At 42.9% G+C, this 21114-nt stretch overlaps 1 long non-coding RNA gene across 1 annotated transcript in view; it reads right to left on the bottom strand.

Moving 5' to 3' along the window:
• The window catches only part of LOC310755778, a 180946-nt gene extending 160056 nt beyond the window's left edge, over positions 1-20890 (bottom strand). Inside the window, exon 1 of the long non-coding RNA XR_014544537.1 lies at positions 20784-20890. This is a non-coding gene — a long non-coding RNA (uncharacterized lncRNA). The remainder of the gene's footprint in view (positions 1-20783) is intronic.
• Between the last annotated feature and the right edge of the window lie 224 nt (positions 20891-21114).

Here is a 21114-nt window from a genome sequence, read left to right as displayed (position 1 = left end):
TGATTGGCTAATTCCGGGATTCTCCTGTAGGCCAATCATGTTGTGGATTAACTTCCACCTGGAGCTGGATTGGGTGGCTCCTGCGGACCAATCAGACTGCTGCATTGTTCTAGGACCAATCAGACTGTTGCATTCTGAATCCTATTGTTCTAGGACCAACCAGACTGCTGCATTTTGGATCCTATTGTTCTAGGACCAATCAGACTGCTGCATTTTGGATCCTATTCAACTCAGTACATAACACCATGGTATCAGCTTTCCAATCATAAGGCAATATCTTAAAACACAACAGGTTGAGCTGTCTGCACATATGTGTGTTGTTGTATGTAATGTTTGGGAGGAAATAAGACGGTAAATAACAAATAACAAACTAAATATCAATGTATGTAATCCCCCCCCTTAATTATATTTAGTGGTAGTATGACTGTATTGTTTTTTGTAACATAAAATCATTCAATAAAAATTATTTTAAAAAAACAACAACACAACTGGTTCATTGCACAAGTGAAACAACTTCCATTCATGCAACAGAACTTCCCTTCCCTCTCCTCCTTCCACACTCGCCTTGTACCCCCACCCCAATATGCATCCAAGAGTTGGATACAAGCTGGACACAAAGCTAGGAACCGATCCCAAATCAGGAAGCACCAATGGAACAATAGGACAAAGGAATCCAGGAATGCATGGCTTATCTGCTAAGGACAAGCAAAGTTCCCTCATGCCTCTGAAGGCAACTTGCTATGAATGCTCTTCACAAGTGAAGGATGAGTGCTATTGCACTCAGGTTCTGGTCAAAAGCTTCCATAGGCAGCTGAGGCACAGCCTTTCACTTGAAAACTCTGATGAATATTTTAAGGTTTCAGTAGGTACATATGGGGGGGGTGTTAGCAATTTCACTCCTCCAATGCTGCAGATGAGATTGTTGTAAATCACATGCCTGTTTGGGACGAGTCTGGGAAAGGAAGACAGTCTTATCTCTTCCACTGCAGGTACTATTACACTGTACTTTCGCTTTTATTTCTTTCTGTTTGTTCTCTCGGAGCTGGGGAGAATGGACGCCATGATGCTTTTGTCTGTACATAGTGTGTAAATAAGTAGAAGATTAGCTCTACGGTGTCTCACGCTTCTTGCTACGTTCTGCCAGAAGATTAGTGTGTATATTGTTGTTGATTAGTTGTTTAGTCGTGTCCAACTCTTTGTGACTCCATGGACCAGAGCACGCCAGGCACGCCTGTCTTCCACGTGTATATAGTAAACGTAAAGGTAAAGGTACCCCTGACCGTTAGGTCCAGTCGTGGACGACTCTGGGGTTGCAGCACTCATCTCACTTTACTGGCTGAGGGAGCCAGCGTTTGTCCGCAGAGAGCTTCCGAGTCATGTGGCCAGCATGGCTAAGCTGCTTCTGGTGAACCAGAGCAACACACAGAAAGGCTGTTTACCTTCCCGCCGGAGTGGTACCTATTTATCTACTTGCACTTTGACGTGCTTTCGAACTGCTAGGTGGGCAGGAGCTGGGACCAAACAACGGGAGCTCACCCCATCGTGGGGATTCGAACTGCCAACCTTCTGATCTGCAAGCCCTAGGCTCTGTGGTTTAGACCACAGCGCCACCCGTGTCCCTAGTGTGCATATACCAGCTGGTATATGTCGCTAGAAGCGCACTAGAAGAGAAGGGAGATGTCTTTTCCAGAGCTGCGCATACCAGAGGACGCTCAGAGATTCGGGGGCTTGCAGGCACCCCGAGGGTGTTTTTCCAACAGGGGGAAGGTCATCTTAAAAGTATCAGTTTGCATTTATTGGTGCAGAAAGTATTGATCTGATGTGTAGAGATCTTTCCTATTCTACTTAATTCAAGAGGGTTCTGGAAGCTTCTGGAAGCTTCTCTGTGAGACAGAAACCTCATGATGTTTGGGTTATACCTTCAGAGAAGCTGAGTACGGCTGGCTTAAACTGATTCTCTTATCTCTTCTATCAAGGTCATGCTGACTATAAAAGTAAGGCCAGAAGGAGCCTGGGTTTCATTTTCTCTCTCTCTCTCTTTTCCTTCTGATGTGGTGTTCTGTACATAGTATGCTTAGAGTTACGTTTAAGTCTCATTATAAGTAATTGTAAGTTTTATTGTAAGCGCTGCAACTGGATTTATTTAATGGACTGTGCCAATCTTGAATGTATTGGATTTGTGACCATTATGCTCATTTGCCTTCTGTAGCAGTAAATTTCTGCTGGATGAAATATTAATTGCCTCTGGTCTATTTTTGGGGAACTCTGTGACATGTTTAAGTCGTCCTCCTCCACACAGCATGACAAAAAGTAATATCTGTTCCTAGCTCAGATCTTGAAACATATACGAGTGAGCAGGGAAGATGTAGAGAACATCTCTTCCACATCAGTTCAGCAGTGGGGGGTGGTCTCTCCTTCATCTTTGTCCCAGCTAGTTCACTTGTTTCTGCCTGCCTGAAATATCAATATGTCCTCATCCGGATGGGCGTAAGAAGCCATATGGCAGCACCAAACATTTCCTTTCCTATCCTACATCTACACCTCAGCAGGTAGCATAAACCCAGACCTCAAAACACCAGGAGAGAGTGAAAAGGATAATTTGTGGTTACTTTGGCCAAATGAGCACAATGTTTTTTTTTCTACTAGAGTTTTTCTTTCTACTAGAGCACACACCAGTTGCCCAATGGCAGGAATTCTGGAAGTAAAGCTTGCTGTATCGCTGCATCTTTTGCTGGTAAGATTGCACCTATCGAATATTGGCATTCAGGTATGAGGCAGAGAGCCCCTGTCCGGGTAAAATGCAACAATCCTCTCCAGGGCCCGAGTTTATACTTTAGTCAATAGCAACACACCCTAATTATAAACGTAGACTATATTCCAACTAGGGACGTGGGTGGCACTGTGGGTTAAACCACAGAGCCTAGGACTTGCCGATTAGAAGGTCGGCAGTTCGAATCCCTGTGACGGAGTGAGCTCCCGTTGTTCGGTCCCTGCTCCTGCTAACCTAGCAGTTCGAAAGCACGTCAAAGTGCAAGTAGATAAATAGGTACCGCTCCAGCGGGAAGGTAAACGGCGTTTCCGTGTGCTGCTCTGGTTCACCACATGACCCAGAAGCTGTACGCCGGCTCCCTCGGCCAATAAAGCGAGATGAGCGCCGCAACCCCAGAGTCAGTCACGACTGGACCTAATGGTCAGGAGTCCCTTTACCTTTACCTTTATATTCCAACTACTGGTTCTGTAAGGTCACAGACTGCAAAGTAGACCCTTATTATCCATCTGGCAATTGTTATGAATTCCTCTTCTGTTCATTGCTCTTTCTTGTTCTTATTATTCTTTGACTACATGACAGGTTTTGGTTTTTTATCTTTCTAAGCTATATTCCACCCCCTGCCTTAAATCTAATCCTCTTCTTTGCCTTGACTGTGCCAACAGCACAGCCTTTATTTGAGTTTTGTTTATGTTTAAATTACACACACACACACACACACACACACACACACACATGCTGTAAGCATTTCATTGTATTGAACTGCCTTCCCGCCACCTTACTGTTATTCCCCCCCTTTGTCTCCTGCAAATTGAAATAACCACAAGTTTTGCATATTTATTTGTGTAGTAAAAGAGAAGAGGCTGGATTGATGAGTGTACGAAGAACTCTGATGTTCAAACTGAAAAATTTCAAGGGTACAATATTATTTCTTTTTTCCCCCCTAGGCCATATGAGACAGCCTCTTTCTCACCACATTTCTTTCATAGAATGATGAATATTCAGTTCTTCCAGAAATGTGATATTTCTATACTCTCTCTGTGAGTGTACACACACACACGTGTGAGTGAAATGCCAAGTTTCATTTAAATCCAAGGGCAAGCAAATCACTAAATTATTCACTGCAATTATTGTATAATATACACACACACACACACACAATGTATTTATACTGGTTTTCAACAAATGTTTCTAAACCAGTGTAGAAAGCATAGTGAGATATCAGTAGAAAGCACTATGAAACACAAATGGACAAAGTAAACACACAACCATAAGCAAAATAAGAAATCAGCCCTTGCCCTCAAATGACAATTACTTATGGGTGAGGATAGTCCCTTCAAGGGCAGGGTTTTTCCAGCTGCATCCTGAACATCAGACACACTTCAACAGTGGTACCTTGGTTGCGTGGCGATTCCCCCCCCCCACACACAGATAGAATAAATGAAGACACTGGACACCAGAATTTTAGGTTAATGGGCGAAAAATGGCCACAACTTTATTGATTACAGGCAAACCGCAGCTGGCTAAGAGAAAGAAAGGGGCGAGCACGGGCTGCGCCAACCTTAAATGACCCATCCTAACCCCGCCCCCGCAGCCAGCCGATTGGCTGGCATGGGGAATGATGAATCCCAGGATTCCCAAGTCCCGCGGGGCTGCCGCCAGCCCCGCGCGGATGTAGGTGGGGCGTGAGCCCGCAACCCCCCCTCCTTAAGTCGGGAGTGGCTTTCTCAAACTTACTCCGTTCCAGATGTCGGTTCCATCACCAAAGTGTTCCAGAACCAAGGTGCACTTTCCCATAGAATACTTACCATATTTTTCACCCTATAGGACGCACTTTTTCCCCTCCAAAAATGAAGGGGAAACGTGTGTGCATCCTATGGGGCGAATGCAGGCTTTCGCTGAAGCCTGGAGAGCGAGAGGGGTCGGTGCGCACCGACCCCTCTCGCTCTCCAGGCTTCAGGAAGCTATCCGCAAGCCTTGCAAGCCTGGCGGGAGTTCCCGCGGGCTCGCAAGGCTTGCGGGCAGCAGCCTGCAGCCCACAAGCTCGGGGGACAGCGGGGAGGCGCAGTGCGCCTTCCCGCTGTTCCCCAACCTGGTTTGGAGGCTGGCGCTGGCGGAGCGCCGCCATCCCGCTGTTCCCCGACCTGGTTTGGATTCCCCGACCTGGTTTTCGGGGGGAAATAAAGGGAATTTTTTCCCCCTTTATTTCCCCCCAAAAAAACTAGGTGCATCCTATGGGCCAGTGCGCCCTATGGGACAAAAAATACGATAGAATACAAAATGGATCGATCCATTCCAGACTTTTGAAAACAACCCCCAGAACTGCAATTTTACATGAATTTTATTATCTAACGAGACCATTGATCCATAAAATGAAAGCAATAAGCAATGTACTACAGTCACACAATCAATCAATCAATCAGTAGCTGAACTGGGTTCCACACAGGCAAAAAACAAAACAAAAAGAGCCACAAGCATGTAAAATAAAAAGCAAAAACAGACAGACCTCAGCATAACACTCAAATCGGAAGTGTAACACTCTTATGGAGCACGTTCGGCTTCTGAAAAAGGTTCACAAAGGAACACTTACTTACAGGTTTGCAGTGAGTGGGTTCCAAGTTGTTTGAGTACCAAGGCATTTGAGAACCAAGGTACCACTGTATTCAGATCTGGTATTCTGACAGTGGAGGTAGTTCTGCCCTTTGAGAAGAACCCTTTGTTGTTGTTTAGTCGTTTAGTTGTGTCCAACTCTTCGTGACCCCATGGACCAGAGCACGCCAGGCACTTCTGTCTTCCACTGCCTTCCGCAGTTTGGTCAAACTCATGCTGGTAGCTTCGAAGACACTATCCAACCACCACGTCCTCTGTCGTCCCCTTCTCCTTGTGCCCTCCATCTTTCCCAACATCAGAGTCTTTTCCAGGGAGTCTCATGAGGTGGCCAAAGTATTGGAGCCTCGGCTTCAGGATCTGTCCTTTCAGTGAGCACTCAGGGCTGATTTCCTTAAGAATGGAGAGGTTTGATCTTCTTGCAGTCCATGGGACTCTCAAGAGTCTCCTCCAGCACCATAATTCAAAAGCATCAATTCTTCGGCGATCAGCCTTCTTTATGGTCCAGCTCTCACTTCCATACATCACTACTGGGAAAACCATAGCTTTTACTATACGGACCTTTGTTGGCAAGGTGATGTCTCTACTTTTTAAGATGCTGTTTAGGTTTGTCATTGCTTTTCTCCCAAGAAGCAGTCGTCTCTTAATTTGAGAAGAACCCTTATCTTCTCTTAAATGCAGGAGATTGTGTAATACTCAGTATATACTTTGCAATTTAACCATGAACTTTAAGGTGAATTCAGTGGCGTAGTGTGGGGGGTGCAGGGGGGGCCGGCCGCACCGGGCGCAACATCTGGGGTTAGGGCAAATCCACGGGTTAGGGGGCGCAAATTACTTGCCTTGCCCCGGGTGCTGACAACCCACACTACGCCACTGGGTGAATTATCGCCCCCTCTCCCCTTGCACCATCACTGAAAAGGAAAATGGCATTTCTTTCCAGAACTATTTTCCCACAGCCTGGAGATTTTCTAAACAGAAATATAATTTTTATATTGCCTACTTTCCACCCCCACCCCCACCCCCAGTCTTCTTTATTCTCAAAATTGCAGCTGTCTTTTGAGATTATAGGTCAAACTCCCACTGAAATGATGTTTGCACACTGCCACAATAGTCAGTCCATGCTAATTTAATATGTACCCAGATAGCTATTCAGTGCCATCTTCCTAGTTAAACAAACGATTCAAACTTTTGTGTTGACAAAAAGACCGTATTCATGCAGTCTCACCTTTTGTAATGTCTCATCAATTACTTTCTACCTCAGATCACCTCTCTGTCCTACAGTTCATTAATTCCAGTCATCCCATTCTTTTTTGGCTTTACTCTCTAAACTACTACATCATTTACTCAGATAAATTAAATTGCCTGAAAGGGAGGGAATTGCAGGGGTTTTTTAAAAAAAGAAAGAAAGAAAGAAAAAAGATGAACTATTCTGTCTCTTTGCCCCATTTCTGAGAGCTCAATTAGAAGGACTCCTTTGCACCAATCATGTATTAGTATGAATGAGCTTTGAGAACAGGAATTCCTAAATTTTAGTTATAGAAAGCTAAGTTTTCAGGAGATGTTTTTAAATGGAAATTGCAGGATGGGATTTATTTAATCCATCTTCCACATAGAGCATTTCCATCTAGCACTCACAAATTTGCTTGCCGATCAGATTGCAATGCCTAGTCAGATTATGTACTATTCTGAATTTTGCAAATTAGTTGATGTTTGCAAAAAACAACAACAAAACACCAAACCAAACCTATGGAAATTAGCCCAGTACTGGATCTGCTTTGCCATTGGGATCAAATTCCCTACCCCGATTTAAAAATGATTTTGAGACTGCCTACTCATCCTACACACTTACATACAGTAATGGAACAAAACCTACCCTCAGTGTTATATTTCTGAATATACAGAACAAAATTTCCTACAGCCTAGTGGGAAACCACTCCAAATTTTGTTCTGCCTAACTTCCATCACCACCTTTTGTTCGACCTCACTGGAACATTGAGAGAGACTATGGCTGAACTGTGTACGTGATGGCACTTATTGGTATGTTTTGACCACTCTCCCTCCAACTCACCCTCCTCTTCTTGACACACACTAAAACAACCAGTTTGAACATGCTTTGGTCTGTCTCCATTCACCTTCAACAGAAGCTTGCATCTCGAGGCCCCAAGACCCACCCCCAAAATAAATACACACGGACACTTATATTAGTTTAAGTTTTGGGGCAAATTTTTTGGCCACAAGTTTATTGAAATACAATCATGTGAGCGGTATTGGCTTAGGCATTGACTCCCCACTATAACTGGCTCCACCTCTCAGGGTGATTGTCAAATGGGGTAAACCAAACAAGGGAGCTAGGTCGATGAGGACCAACCTGAGCTCACCCCAGGGTTCCTGTGGTCCTGGCATGGCCCTAGCCCCTCAAGTGGACTTCGGACGAGATCCAGGACCCCCAGATTCCTTTAACGGAATTCCCAGTTCCTGGAGGGGCAGGTGATGGCTGCACCTCCCCTCCCCACAATCCAACTGAGCCAATGCCTAACCGCCACCTTACAAGTTGTGACAATTTGCTAAGGGGTAAGCGAAAACCAAATGGCTAAAGTCAGTCTGCCAAATGGAAAATTCCTACCCAGCCCCTGTTCCAAAACAGGCGACCCAAACCAAAGCAAGGCCAAGTGACTCTACCTAAACTAGGGAGGGTGGGCAGGTGTTCAACAGTGTGAAGCAAGTGCCCCTCCTTGCATCACACTGCTGTTCTTAAAGCCCCTGGGATCACACCACCCACTGGCTATTGGGTAAAATCGCCTGGTGTGATCCCAGGGGAATGGCCAGGACTTCTTGCTCCTCCCCCCCCCCATACTAACCCTATCAGGTGAGCTCTTGGGTCCCGTGCACAACCAGGACCCTCTGTTATGAGGATCCCATTTATCAGAATCAGGGGCCCAAGCTCCTCCCTAACTAACCAATGAAGGCTGTAAGTCTATTGAAGTAAATTAGGATTGTGATAGTGTTAGCTTTGGTGTGAAAATTGCCAGTTTCATTTCCTTCTGTATAACAGCTCTCTTTCTGCTTACTTGGTGTGGAGTCCTTTCGGAAACACACTTGAAAAGAGAAACCTGAAGATGACTGATTTGTCAGACAGCTAAGTCTTGTCTTACATGTTTCACATGTCTAACAGTCGTTTGGCAAGGAAAAATAGGTTAACGAAAAAGAGAATTCCCTGGATGCCAAGATCTAGATTTGGGGCAAGTACTCTTTGGTGAGAGAACCCCAGCAGAGATTTAAAATCACAAAATATGCAGCAATGTAAAGTGTGGAAATGTAGGTTGTTATACGTATTCCCTTAGCATAGAAAAAGAGCATATGTTTGATAAGTTGAAAATGGTTTCCTTACGAACTTTCCAAAGGTCGGGTTCATGTACTTTTCCTTACATCAGTCAGAAAATGGAGGTAGCAAAATGTAGCTCAGTTACAGTTGTGAAAGTTTCCACATTATTGGTAGAGGAACACAATAATGGCTTGTAAGGGCCATTTGGTTTGAGCTTGGAGCAACCAGCTCAGACCTCTTCACACACTGAGCTTCTCATGTAGACTGAAGGAGCAAAGTCTTGATAACCTGGTCCCTCCCAAAGTGAGCTAAACATGGCAGACAGCTTACTCTATGGTCTTAGCCCCTTCATGCATTAATTAGACTTAAGTGTGTTGGTTTATATGAGGCTGGTTATCCTACACTAACCACCTTTGCTTTGTGTTAAATGTTGAGCTGTAAGCTGTATGGCAGTGATGGCCAAACTTGGCCCTCCAGCTGTTTTGGGACTACAACTCCCACCATCCCTAGCTAACTGGACCAGTGGTCAGGGATGATGGGAACTGTAATCCAAACACAGCTGGAGGGCCAAATTTGGCCATCACAGATGTATGGGGACGACAGGGCTAGATCTAGCTGAGTCCTGTTTCCCTACCTTGAAGTACCTTCAGAAGAATACTTAAGTTCTCATCTAGGATTCTGATTGGCATGTTTTCTGAGCTGTTCACAAAAGGGTCTAAGGATAGATGTTGAGATTAGAAGAGGCAGCTTTTAAAAGTGAAGGGAAACAGGGGAGGAACTGTGTTACAGACAGAACATATGCATACTGGGCCAGTCCTATCATCAAGCAGAATGAGGTGGCGGCCTCAGGGGACAGATACTATGAGGGGAGGTGGCCAAGTGTGGGAGGATATAGCTGTGTGTACCATGTGGTCTGTCATGTTCCTCCTAAACCAACCTACTGCCCTCAGATGTGCTAGAGCAGCGGTTCTCAAGCTGTGGGTCCCCAGATGTTGTTGGACTACAACTCCCATCATCCTTGAGCTCTGGCCTTGCTAGCTAGGGGTGATGGGAGTTATAGTTCAACAACATCTGGGGACCCACAGCTTGAGAAAGGCTGTGCTAGAGGATGCTGACAGTTAAATTAAGTTTCAAACTACCAGTTGATTCCTGTCCATTGATTGGTGGTACAGCCTTGTCTTTTGCCTCAAGAAGCAAATGCCTTTGGCCAGTTCTTCAGGCCTTGAAACTCCAGTGTAACGGACTTCCAAGAGCAGGCTGAAAATGGTCTCTGTCTGAGACACTATGGAGGGCAGCAGCCATGTAGGGGAGACAAAACTGAACTGGATGAGTCAATAGTCTGCATAGGTTTCTAAGGTTACTCCCAATATACATTTTATTGTGTATTTGTGGTGATTTGCACTCATAATGATATCAGGGCATGTGATCCCACTTGCAATACTATTTGGACCTGCAAAAGTTTTACAGCACATGTACCACAACTTCCTGCTGCTGAAATCCTGCAACTTTTCATACCACAAATATTCCAGGTTCTCCCCCATCACCCCACTTTTATTGCACTATAGTACAGCATTGCCCCTTTACATGGGAGTAATGCTGTAACACTGAGGGTTCTGACCCAGTGGTTTTGCCCACCTGATAGCAATAGTCACAGCTTGGCTCAAGTCATTGTTTTGGATGGTGGTGAGGTTGTAGTCTCCGCCTGCCCCTCCAAACACTGGGGTATCCCGTTAAAGGGATCTGGGGGGAGTGGTTATCTCTGCGTGCCCAGGTGGGGCCAGGGCCGAAGGCACTCCCTCGGAGAGTGGTCCCTATGGGGGTCACCCTACTTGATGTACGTCTTAGGAAACCCCTCCTGGATTGACCACACGTCACTTCCGATGGGCGGGCCAGAAGTACTTTGATTGTCCCATGCCCAAGCCAAACCTCTTTCATCTGTATTCAATAAAGTTGTGGCCTGTTTTGATCCAAACCAGTCTTATTGCTCTTTTATTTATCCGGGTTGGGGTCCTGGACCTGCAACAACTAACAATGTGGAATGATGTGTTGACGGCCCAACATGGATCCATCACTAAGGCACCATTATTGCATCTTAATTCTCAGTTAGGATCACTTGCTCCATTACTGCACTTGGATTCCTTGAATAAACTTGTACCCTTTAAAATCTCCAGTGAATTAATCTATTCTTCCTCCATGCTGCTGCAAAACATGCACAGAATCACTTGATTATGCATTCAGCTCGCTATTATTGTTACCATTATGTTCTCCACTTTAATATTGATATTGCAGCAAGTTTAATTCATTCTTTTCTTTCATTATATGTGCACTTAACGACATTTGAGATGATAATGCATAGCAACAGAAAACATTGTTTGTATTCTCTAGGGGTGCAAGATTCTCCCATAATCCATATGTAGCTACATGAGAGATAACTTGTTTTATTTTACAGGCGCGTGCCTCTGCCAGGGATACACATCGAAAGATCTCTGTTTAGCTTCAAAGCCTCAAAGAAAATTGAAACACGCTGTTCAGTGGTTTCGTACCAATACAAAAGAATTAAGATGAAACAAAGTTATTATAGGATTTTCCATCATCGCTATAGTAACTCGCTTTCTCTGAATTTTTCAAGGAACACATGCACTGATCTACATAATAAGTTATTGCTGTTTGGCTCTGTTGAAAGATCAAAATCTGAGGCCTGCCATGTGAATAGTATTAATCATATTTGTATCATATTTTTCCTTCAAGGAGCTTGGGATGGAGTGCTCCCCTTTTCACAACAATCCTATGAGGTCTGTTGGGCTGAGAGATCTTGACTGATTCCTTGTCCCTCAGTGAGTCATTTATTTATTTTCTTACATATATATCCCATCTATTCTCCATCATGGGATGGTCATTCAGATGGTCCAGAGACATTCCCTTGGAGGAGTACTCGTGTCACTGGCCAAGTGCTTGTGGGACAAGAGAGATCGGGGAGAAAATGATATATTGGCCTTTCTGTTGACAAAGCAGACTCCCATAGAGTATATACAGTATACCTGAAGGAGCACCTCTGCCCCCATCGTTCAGCTCGGACATTGAGGTCCACCTCTGAGGGTCTTCTGGTGGTTCCCTCACTGCGAGACGTGAAACTACAGGGAACCAGGCAGAAGGCCTTCTCGGCACTGGTGTATTCATCCAAAGGATGGGAATTTCCTCTAAGTATGTAGCAGTTGCCAAGTTGGATTCGCTTCCTTTCCTACACTGGTTGAAAGTGTCTAGGTTTGCCACCACCTTCTCCTCTTTTGTCTTCTTTGGTTTGATTACAGTCGTCCACTGGGATCCCCCAAAGTTGTCCCACTGGTTTTCCTCCCATCCCCTTTCTGAAAAGGACCAAAATTTGAAAATACTAGTGACACTTTAATAATCTTTCTCTTGTTTTAAGAGAAAGTAGATGATGGCTCTCCACTGTGTATTTGGCTCAGCTACCTCACAAAAGTGAATGCTCCTGCCCAGGTTTTTACACCTTTCTGGTTGTCTACATGCCCTCTTCAAAATTAATCAAGAAACTTAAAAAAACAAAACCTTGGCTTCTTGCAGGAACAGTTAGCAATCATCACTTTATATTCTGTTTAATTAAGTTTGGGAAACCTGCCTTTTCATTAAAGTTTGCTTCTACTTCACTTACACAGTAAACTCATTCCCCAAGTTCCTCTCATTAACAACATGTGGGCAGCAGATTGCGCAAATGGAAATATGTATTGCAACAGGTGGAATTTGCCCTATGATGACCCTAACTTCTTTTTCAGTTATGAATCATTATTTTCCAGTGCTATGGATTGGTGGCCCTTTTGTTGTTGTTTATTTTGGAATTATCTACTGTGGCCACAAGTTAACACAACTAGGTTCTTTTCCCTTGGGGATCTGTGTGGCTTAAATTCTCTCGGGCTGGTTCATTGGGTGGGTTACAGAAATAATGTACACGTCGTATTTCCTGGCAATGTGGAAATTGTACACTATATTAGATTATCAGAGAGCTTTTCCTGTTAATGCCATCTGAATCACCATAAGTCGAATTCAGCTAAGTTATACAGTCGTACCTTGGAAGTCAAATGGAAACCGTTCCGGAAGTCCGTTCAACTTCCAAAACATTCCGAAACCAAAGCGTGGCTGTTGATTGGCTGCAGGAAACTCAGAAGCCACAGGAACCCCATCAGACGTTCGGCTTCCAAAAATAGTTCACAAACTGGAACTGTTACTTCCAGGTTTGCGGTGTTCAAGAGTTTGAAAACTAAGCTGTTCGAAAACCAAAGTACTACTGTACTATCGAAGTGCAGTGATTTAAACTAATAGAGCTAAGTGAGTTATGATAATTCATTTTAATGGGTCTACTTTGAATGGGACTAATTTGGACACAACCCCAAGCTTGTCTGTGTCATGCCCCAGTGTCAGAACTTTTTAAAATCAAGAGTTGGTGATGCAAAAATGTAGGATGTTTGGACACATGTTACTCGAGGAACTTAAGGTCATGTGGTGCCTTGAGGACTGGCAAATTGAGAGAACAAATTCTTGAGAGAGACTCCCAATGATTCAGACTTATCTTCAATAGAGTGGCTGAAAACATTCCCCAAAGCTGTTGACAATATTGTGATATGAATTCCCCCCCCCCCAAAAAAATCCAATATTTAGTAATATTTTACTTCATTATTACACTCTTTGGAAAAGTTTGTAAAATGTTGAAAGAGAATCCACTTCACTGTAACAAAGTGAGCAAGAAAGCAGAGCCTTGAAATATCATTCCATTTGGTTAATTTAGAAATTAATAAACTAAAAAATGGGAATAATTCATTAAAAGGGTGGATGTGCCATAAGAATTGCACTTAAATTGAAAATATTCCTGTTGTAATGGCTTAGTTGCAAATCACTGCCTTGTTCCGAATACTTTCCCATAAAACATGTGTTTGCCATCCCATCTTTATATTAAATATTAAAACAAAGGTCTCTGCAAACAGATCTGAAGTCATATATATAATGGACTCATTCCTTATATCAGCCAACCAGGAAACTGGAAAGTTCCAGGACGTGATCTGCATGGAGAAATCAAGGTATCCATAAGTCTGAGGAATGTGTTGTTTGCAATACAGGAAACATGTATATTTTAAAAGGGTTTGTTGCACATGGTCCCAGTACATTAATAAAAAGATGATGAGATCACTTGAGTTACTATCCAGAGCTGCTGTTAAGGTTTTGTTCCTCAAACTTTTAGAAAGGCCATTCAGAAATGTGCTCTCTGAGGTCACTTGGTGGCCTTGGACAAATTCAGCATCTTGACAGCTGATTGCATTCTGTGGCTGATGGAAAATAATGTATAGCCAGTTCAGGAAGTCAATAAAATATAGTTTCTTTTCTCCCCCCCCCCTTTTTTACTTAAACTCTTCAAGTTTATACATTTCAAATTTTACAATAATTTTGACATTTCAAAACTTGACTTCCTTCCCCCTCTTTCTGCGGTTCCTTAAATTTATTTTTAATATATTCTGCATATCTAAATTAACTTAATTTGCTCATTTCTTCATCTTCTTTAAATACACAGTGGGACTTTGGTTTTCGAACGTCTCTGCTGAGGAACATTTCGGTTTTTTAATGTCTCCATTGATGAACATTTTGGTTTTTGAACATCTCACTTGACAAAATTATGGTTTTTGAATGCGGTAAACCTAGAAGTAAATGCTTCAGTTTTTGAACATGCCTCAGAAGTCGAACAGAAAACATGGCTTCCCTATTGAGTTTTCCCTATTGAGTTTTTGGTTTTCGAATGTTTCAGAACTCAAATGGTCTTCCGGAATGGATTACGTTTGAAAACCGAGGTACCACTGTATCCTCTTATGAATCTGCAGGTTATTACAATAATCCTGCCAATGTTTTTATCTGTTTACAATTTTTCTGTAAATATTCAATAAACCATTTCCATTCTTTTATTTAAACAATTTGTTACTTTGATTTCTTATTCTTCCGGTCACTTTTGCCATTTCTGCATATTCCATAAGTTTTTGTATCCATTCTTCCTTTGTTGGGATTTCTGCTTCTTTCCATTTTGGGACCAGTAACATTCTTACCACTGTAGTAGCATACATAAACAAATTTCTATACAGTTTAGGTAGTTCAAAAGGCTTAAGGCCCTAGATCACATTAATATATAGCTGTGAGTCCTTGTAGGACCTGGTCCCTGCTTTCATTCTGGCCTGTTTCAACTTAGGAAATAGAGCTCTGCTTGACTTCAGCTACAAAGATTGCTGCTGATGGTGCCAGATTCCATCTAACTAGGAGTAAGGATGGGGAAGAAGTTCCATTCCCATTATAATGGACATCTACCTTATTTGCTTTATAATGTGAACCAACTTAATTTGAACTTCTTAAGACAATATGCGAATTGAAATATCTGAGCTACCCTTTATCATTCATACTTTTCAGAATTTTGTGATGCACATTCATACCCAAAGAAGTGTGCAACAATGTGAGCATTAAGGGCAAGCATGCATAAAAATGCATATATTTGTGAAAATAACATACAAAAAGTAGTAGCACATTGGGAGAAACAGCTTGCAAAAATGTGTCTATTAAGACAAAAGAGCATATAAATGATATATTTCCACAAATGACTACCCTGGGTTTCAAGAGTGCCTATCTTGCCAGGTGACACTGGGATCTTCTTTTAAGGTGGAATCAAAACTATAATGGAGCAGGTACAAGGAATTAGCCATATAGTTTTCTGGAGCAGGAATCCTTGCATCCTCCTTCAAGGGTTGTGCTTCTCTCACAACAGGGTTTCCCAAACTTGGGTCACCAGCTGTTTTTGACCACTGGTCCTGGTAGCTAGGAATGAGTTGTAGTCCAAAAACAGCTGGAGACCCAAGTTTGGGAAACCCTGTCTTACAATATACTATTTTGCATTGAGACATGAGTGAGGGACGATTGTAACCATGAGCCATCCATTAAGCAGCATTTTATGAAACTATTCATGAGCTTAGAAGTTGTTGTGCCATGAGTGTACCATGTTTCCCAAATAAAATGCTATTGTGTTTATAAGAGACTATCTATAAGACTATTGTGTTTATAAGAGATGCTGGTGGCGCTGTGGGTTAAACCACTGTGCCGCTTGGGCTTGCCAATCGAAAGGTCGGTGGTTTGAATCCCTGTGATGGGGTGAGCTCCTGTTGTTCGGTCCCTGCTTCTGTCAACCCAGCAGTTCGAAAGCAGACAGTGCAAGTAGATAAATAGGTACCACTCCAGTGGGATGGTAAACGGCGTTTCTGTGTGCTGCTCTGGTTCCACCAGAAGTGGCTTAGTCATGCGGGCCACATGACCTGGAAAAACTGTCTGCGGAAGCGGACAAACTCCAGCTCCTTTGGCCTTTAAAGCAAGATGAGTGCCTAAACCCCAGAGTCGTTCACGACTGGGGATTAATATGACATCTAAAAATGGGAACCTATTTAAAAATAATTATGAGAAATGCTGGTCAGAAGTGAAAAAAGATCTCGAAACATGGTCAAATTTGAAGCTTTCCTTGATGGGTCGAATAGCAGCTATAAAGATGAATGTATTGCCTAAAATGTTGTTTTTGTTTCAAACATTACAAATTGTGGACAAGATGGAATGTTTTAAGAAGTGGCAGAAAGATATTTCTAAATTTGTCTGGCAGGGCAAGAAGCCTAGGATAAAATATAAGATTTTGACTGACGCAAAAGAAAGCGGTGGCTTCGCCCTGCCAGACTTCAGACTCTATTATGAGTCAGCAGCATTCTGCTGGTTGAAAGACTGGCTGCTTCTTGAAAACACAGACATTTTGGATTTAGAAGGCTTTAACAATGTGTTTGGATGGCATGCATATTTGTGGTATGACAAGGTTAAAGCTCATAAAGCGTTTAAGAATCACATTGTTAGGAGATCTCTGTTTAATGTTTGGACTAGATATAAGGATTTACTGGAAAACAAAACCCCAAGGTGGTTGTCACCAATGGAAGCAAAAGCTCAGAAAAAACTCAATATGGAGGCCAGTTGGCCAAAATATTGGGAAATTTTGGAGCAAGAAGGAGATAGACTGAAATTGCAGAGTTTTGAGAAATTAAAAAATAAAGTCCGAGACTGGTTACATTACTTTCAGATAAGGGAGGCATACAATTTGGACAGGAAAATTGGCTTCCAGGTGGAAAAATCTAAATTAGAAACAGAAGTGCTAGAACCTAAAACTAAAATTATGTCAAAAATGTATAACTTGCTGCTGAAATGGAATACACAGGATGAAACGGTTAAGTCAGCTATGATTAAATGGGCACAAGATCTTGGACATAACATCATGTTTGCTGACTGGGAACAGTTATGGACCACAGGTATGAAATTCACGGCATGTAATGCCTTAAGAGAGAATATTATGAAAATGATATACAGGTGGTACATAACCCCAGTCAAGCTCGCAAAAATATATCACTTGCCCGATAATAAATGCTGGAAATGTAAGGAAGTGGAAGGTACATTTTTTCACCTATGGTGGACTTGCCCAAAGATCAAGGCCTTCTTGGAAATGATTTATAATGAAATAAAAAAGATATTTAAGTATACTTTCCTGAAAAAACCAGAGGCTTTTCTCTTGGGTATAGTCGGCCATTTGGTGCCAAAGAAGGACAGAATCTTTTTTATGTATGCTACAACGGCAGCAAGAATACTTATAGCAAAGCACTGGAAGACTCAAGATTTACCCACTCTGGAAGAATGGCAGATGAAGTTGATTGACTGTATGGGACTGGCAGAAATGACCGGCAGAATCCGCGACCAGGGAGAAAAGTCAGCAGAAGAAGATTGGAAGAAATTTAAGGAATATCTACAGAAATATTATAAAATTAATGAACTTTGAAAAGATGTTGGTTTGAACTTTGGTGGTCACCAGCTGTTATGATAAAGATAATGGGGATTATAATGGTTTTTGTTACTAAATTAAAAAAAAAAAGTTGAGTGGAAAATAAGGTGATATTTTAAAAGGAATGTTAAGAGATTAGGATTTGTTGAATTAACAAATTGAACTAGAGAACAAGAAGGGGAGGTATGAGGAAGTCAAAGAAACATGGGACTGAAAAACTGTTATTGAAACTGAATTGTTTTTAATATTTTTCTTTTTCTTTTTCTTTTTGTCTTTATACAAAATTGGAAAATTTAATAAATATTCATTTTTTTAAAAAAACAGAGTCGTTCACGACTGGACTTAACTGTCAAGGGTCCTTTACCTTTATCTAACCATAGGACAGTGATGAGGAGCTCAAAGTTTGTTGAACCAGGAGTGCCAACTTGGCCCCGCGACTGTGGGTGCCCTGGGGCCATGGGTGCCATGCAGTGTGCATGGCCCTGACACTGAAATTTGTGGGTGCCTGGTCCCTTTATGGGGAATTTTGTGGGTGCTTGGGCACCCAAGGAGTTGGCACCTATTTGCTGAACTACAAAGCCCATCACTCCTGACTATTGGTTGGGCTGATGGGGAGTCCAACAACATGGGTTAGGCCACAGGCTTTCTCATCTCTGCCTTAAAAGGAAGCATTTGCTTTTCATTCTGCAAAGCAACTCCAGCTAGGATCAGGCTGGATCAGGCTGGTGATAGCTGTACCTGTGTGGAAACATCTGTGAACGTGCCACGTCAATGCAGAAACAGCATGCATTTTCCTCTAGATGGGTTTTCAATAGATGCAGGCATTCATGGGGAAAATGTTCTGAACACCGAGTAAACAACCCAGACCCATATCTTATCTAAAGAGGGAAATGTGGATGCTATTAATTACTCCAGCAATAAAGTCAATCAGAGAAGTGTCTCTTGTTAGCTATCTTCTAAGGCTCGACTTAATGGCTCATTTGTTGCGAGTAAACAGTCAGGCTCATATCTCTTGTAGAACAGTACAAAGCAGTGAGTGAGACAGAGTGACATCAGCAGAAGCACATTCACCTGTTATTGCTTCCAAACATCCTTTTGTTTCCCCTACATGTACAGAAAATTCTGATTTTCCCCCTGTTGTAGAAGGGCTCTTTGGGAATAATGGAAGCTGCCTCCTATCAGATCAGACTATTTATCCATCTAACTTCAGGTGTAGACTATTTATTTGCTCTAGGCATAGCTAACTTTGGCCCTTCAGATGTTGCCAGCTCCCATCACCACTGATCACTGACCATTCTGGCTGGGGCTGATGATATTTTGGATCCACCAGCATCTGGAAAGCCACAAGTTGCTCATCCCTGGGGCAACAGGCAGTGGTGTAGCATGAGGGGAGGCCACGGGGGTGGTTTGGAGGATTTTAGGGGGTGCAAAATTTCAACACTCAATGATGCCTCAAGACAGTTGCGCATTTCCTTCACTGGGCTCTGTTGAAAACAGCTTCTCTATGTGAACCAGGAAGTGACCTCTCCAGAAATCAAGAACAAGTATTCTTTTCTTTTCTCTGTGGCTGAGACCTCCTGGGTGATGCAGATGCCTTTGGCAGTTTTATGTGCATGCTTACTCTGTCCGTTCCCCTCCCTCCCACCTCCTATCCACGTGGCCCCGGGAGCTGGCAACCCACGCTATGCCACTTGCAATGGGTCATATAGTGCCTGAGTAGAGTCACCTGGTATGCTGGAAACTACCTGTTTCAAGTCTATCTACACCTGAGTCGTTGCTGGAAATGCTTATGACAGCATCCCAGGCAGTCCTGAGACATAGAATCATAGAGTTGGAAGGGACCCAAGGGTCATCTCGTCCAACCCCCTGCAATGCAGGAATCTCAGCTAAAGCATCCATGATGGACGGGCATCCAACGTGTTTGAAAACCTCCAAGGAAGGAGAGTCCACCACTTCTGGTGAGAGTGTGCTCCACTGCTGAACAGCTCTTACTGTCAGAAGGTTTTTCTGAATGTTTAGAGGGAATCTCCTTTCTTGCAACTTGAAGTCCTACCCTCCAGAGCATGCTCCCTCCTCCATGTGACAGCCCTTAAGATATTTGAAGATGGCTACCATATCTCCTCTCAGTCTCCTCTTTTCCAGGCTAAACATACCCAGCTCCTTCAAGCACTCCTCATAAGGCTTAGTTTCCAGATCAGCGGTTCTCAACCTGTAGGTCCCCAGATGTAGTTGAACTAGAACTCCCATCACCCCTAGCTAGCAAGGCCCAAGCTCAGGGATGATGGGAGTTGTAGGCCAACAACATCTGGGGAACTACAGGTTGAGAACCGCTGTCCTAGATCATCTTGGTTGCCCTCCTCTGCACATGTTCCAGCTTGTCAACATCCTTCTTAAACTGTGGTGCCCAGAATTGGACACAGTATTCCATGTGTTATCTGACCAAGCCAGAATAGAGTGGTACTATTACTTCCCTTGATCTGGACACTATACTTCTGCCTAATTTGCATTAGCTTTTTTTTTTTTGCTGCTGCATCACACTGTTGACTCATGTTAAGCTTGTGATCCACCAAGACCCCTAGATCCTTTTTGCATGTACTGCTAGTAAGCCAGGTGTCCCCCATCCTATATTTGTGCATCTGGTTCTTCCTGCCTAAGTGTAGAACCTTACATTTGTCCCTATTGAAATTCATTTTGTTCTCCAATCTGTTAAGGTCATTTTGAATTCTGATTCTGTCTTCTGTGGCTACCCCTCCCAATTTGGTGTCATATACCGATTTGATGAGCATCCCCTCAATTCCTTCATCCAAGTCATTTATAAAGACGTTAAACAACAACGGGCCCAAGACAGAACCCTGCAGCACCCCACTTATCCCATTTTTCCAGGATGATGAGGAACCATTAATGAGTACTTTTTGGGTTCAATCAGTCAACCAACTACAAATCCTCCTAACAGTTACCTCATTCAACCCACATTTTGCCAGCTTCCTTGTGAGAATATCATGGGGAACTTTGTCAAAAGCCTTACTGAAATCAAGATACACTATGTCCACAGCATTTCCCTGATCCACCAAGTTTGTAATTCCATCAAAAAAAGAAATCAGATTGGTCTGGCATGACTTATTTTTGAGAAACCCATACTGTGACTTAGTAACCACAGCATCCTTTTCTAAATACTCACAGACCGACTGTTAAATTACCGTATTTTTTGCTCTATAAGACTCACTTTTTCCCTCCTAAAAAGTAAGGGGAAATGTGTGTGCATCTTATGGAGCGAATGCAGGCTGCGCAGCTATCCCAGAAGCCAGAACAGCAAGAGGGATTGCTGCTTTCACTGCACAGCGATCCCTCTTGCTGTTCTGGCTTCTGAGATTCAGAATATTTTTTTTCTTGTTTTCCTCCTCCAAAAACTAGGTGTGTCTTGTGGTCTGGTGCGTCTTATAGAGCGAAAAATACGGTATCTGTACTAGGACCTTCCCTGGTATAAATGTCAAGTTTACCAGTCGATGGTTACTTGGGTCTTGCTTTTTG

Source organism: Podarcis filfolensis (genome assembly GCF_964270895.1).
Source record: "Podarcis filfolensis genome assembly, chromosome: 2".
NCBI lineage: Eukaryota > Metazoa > Chordata > Lepidosauria > Squamata > Lacertidae > Podarcis > Podarcis filfolensis.
The sequence above is the reverse complement of the archived record's forward strand: the minus strand, read 5'-3'. Positions and strand labels throughout refer to the sequence as shown.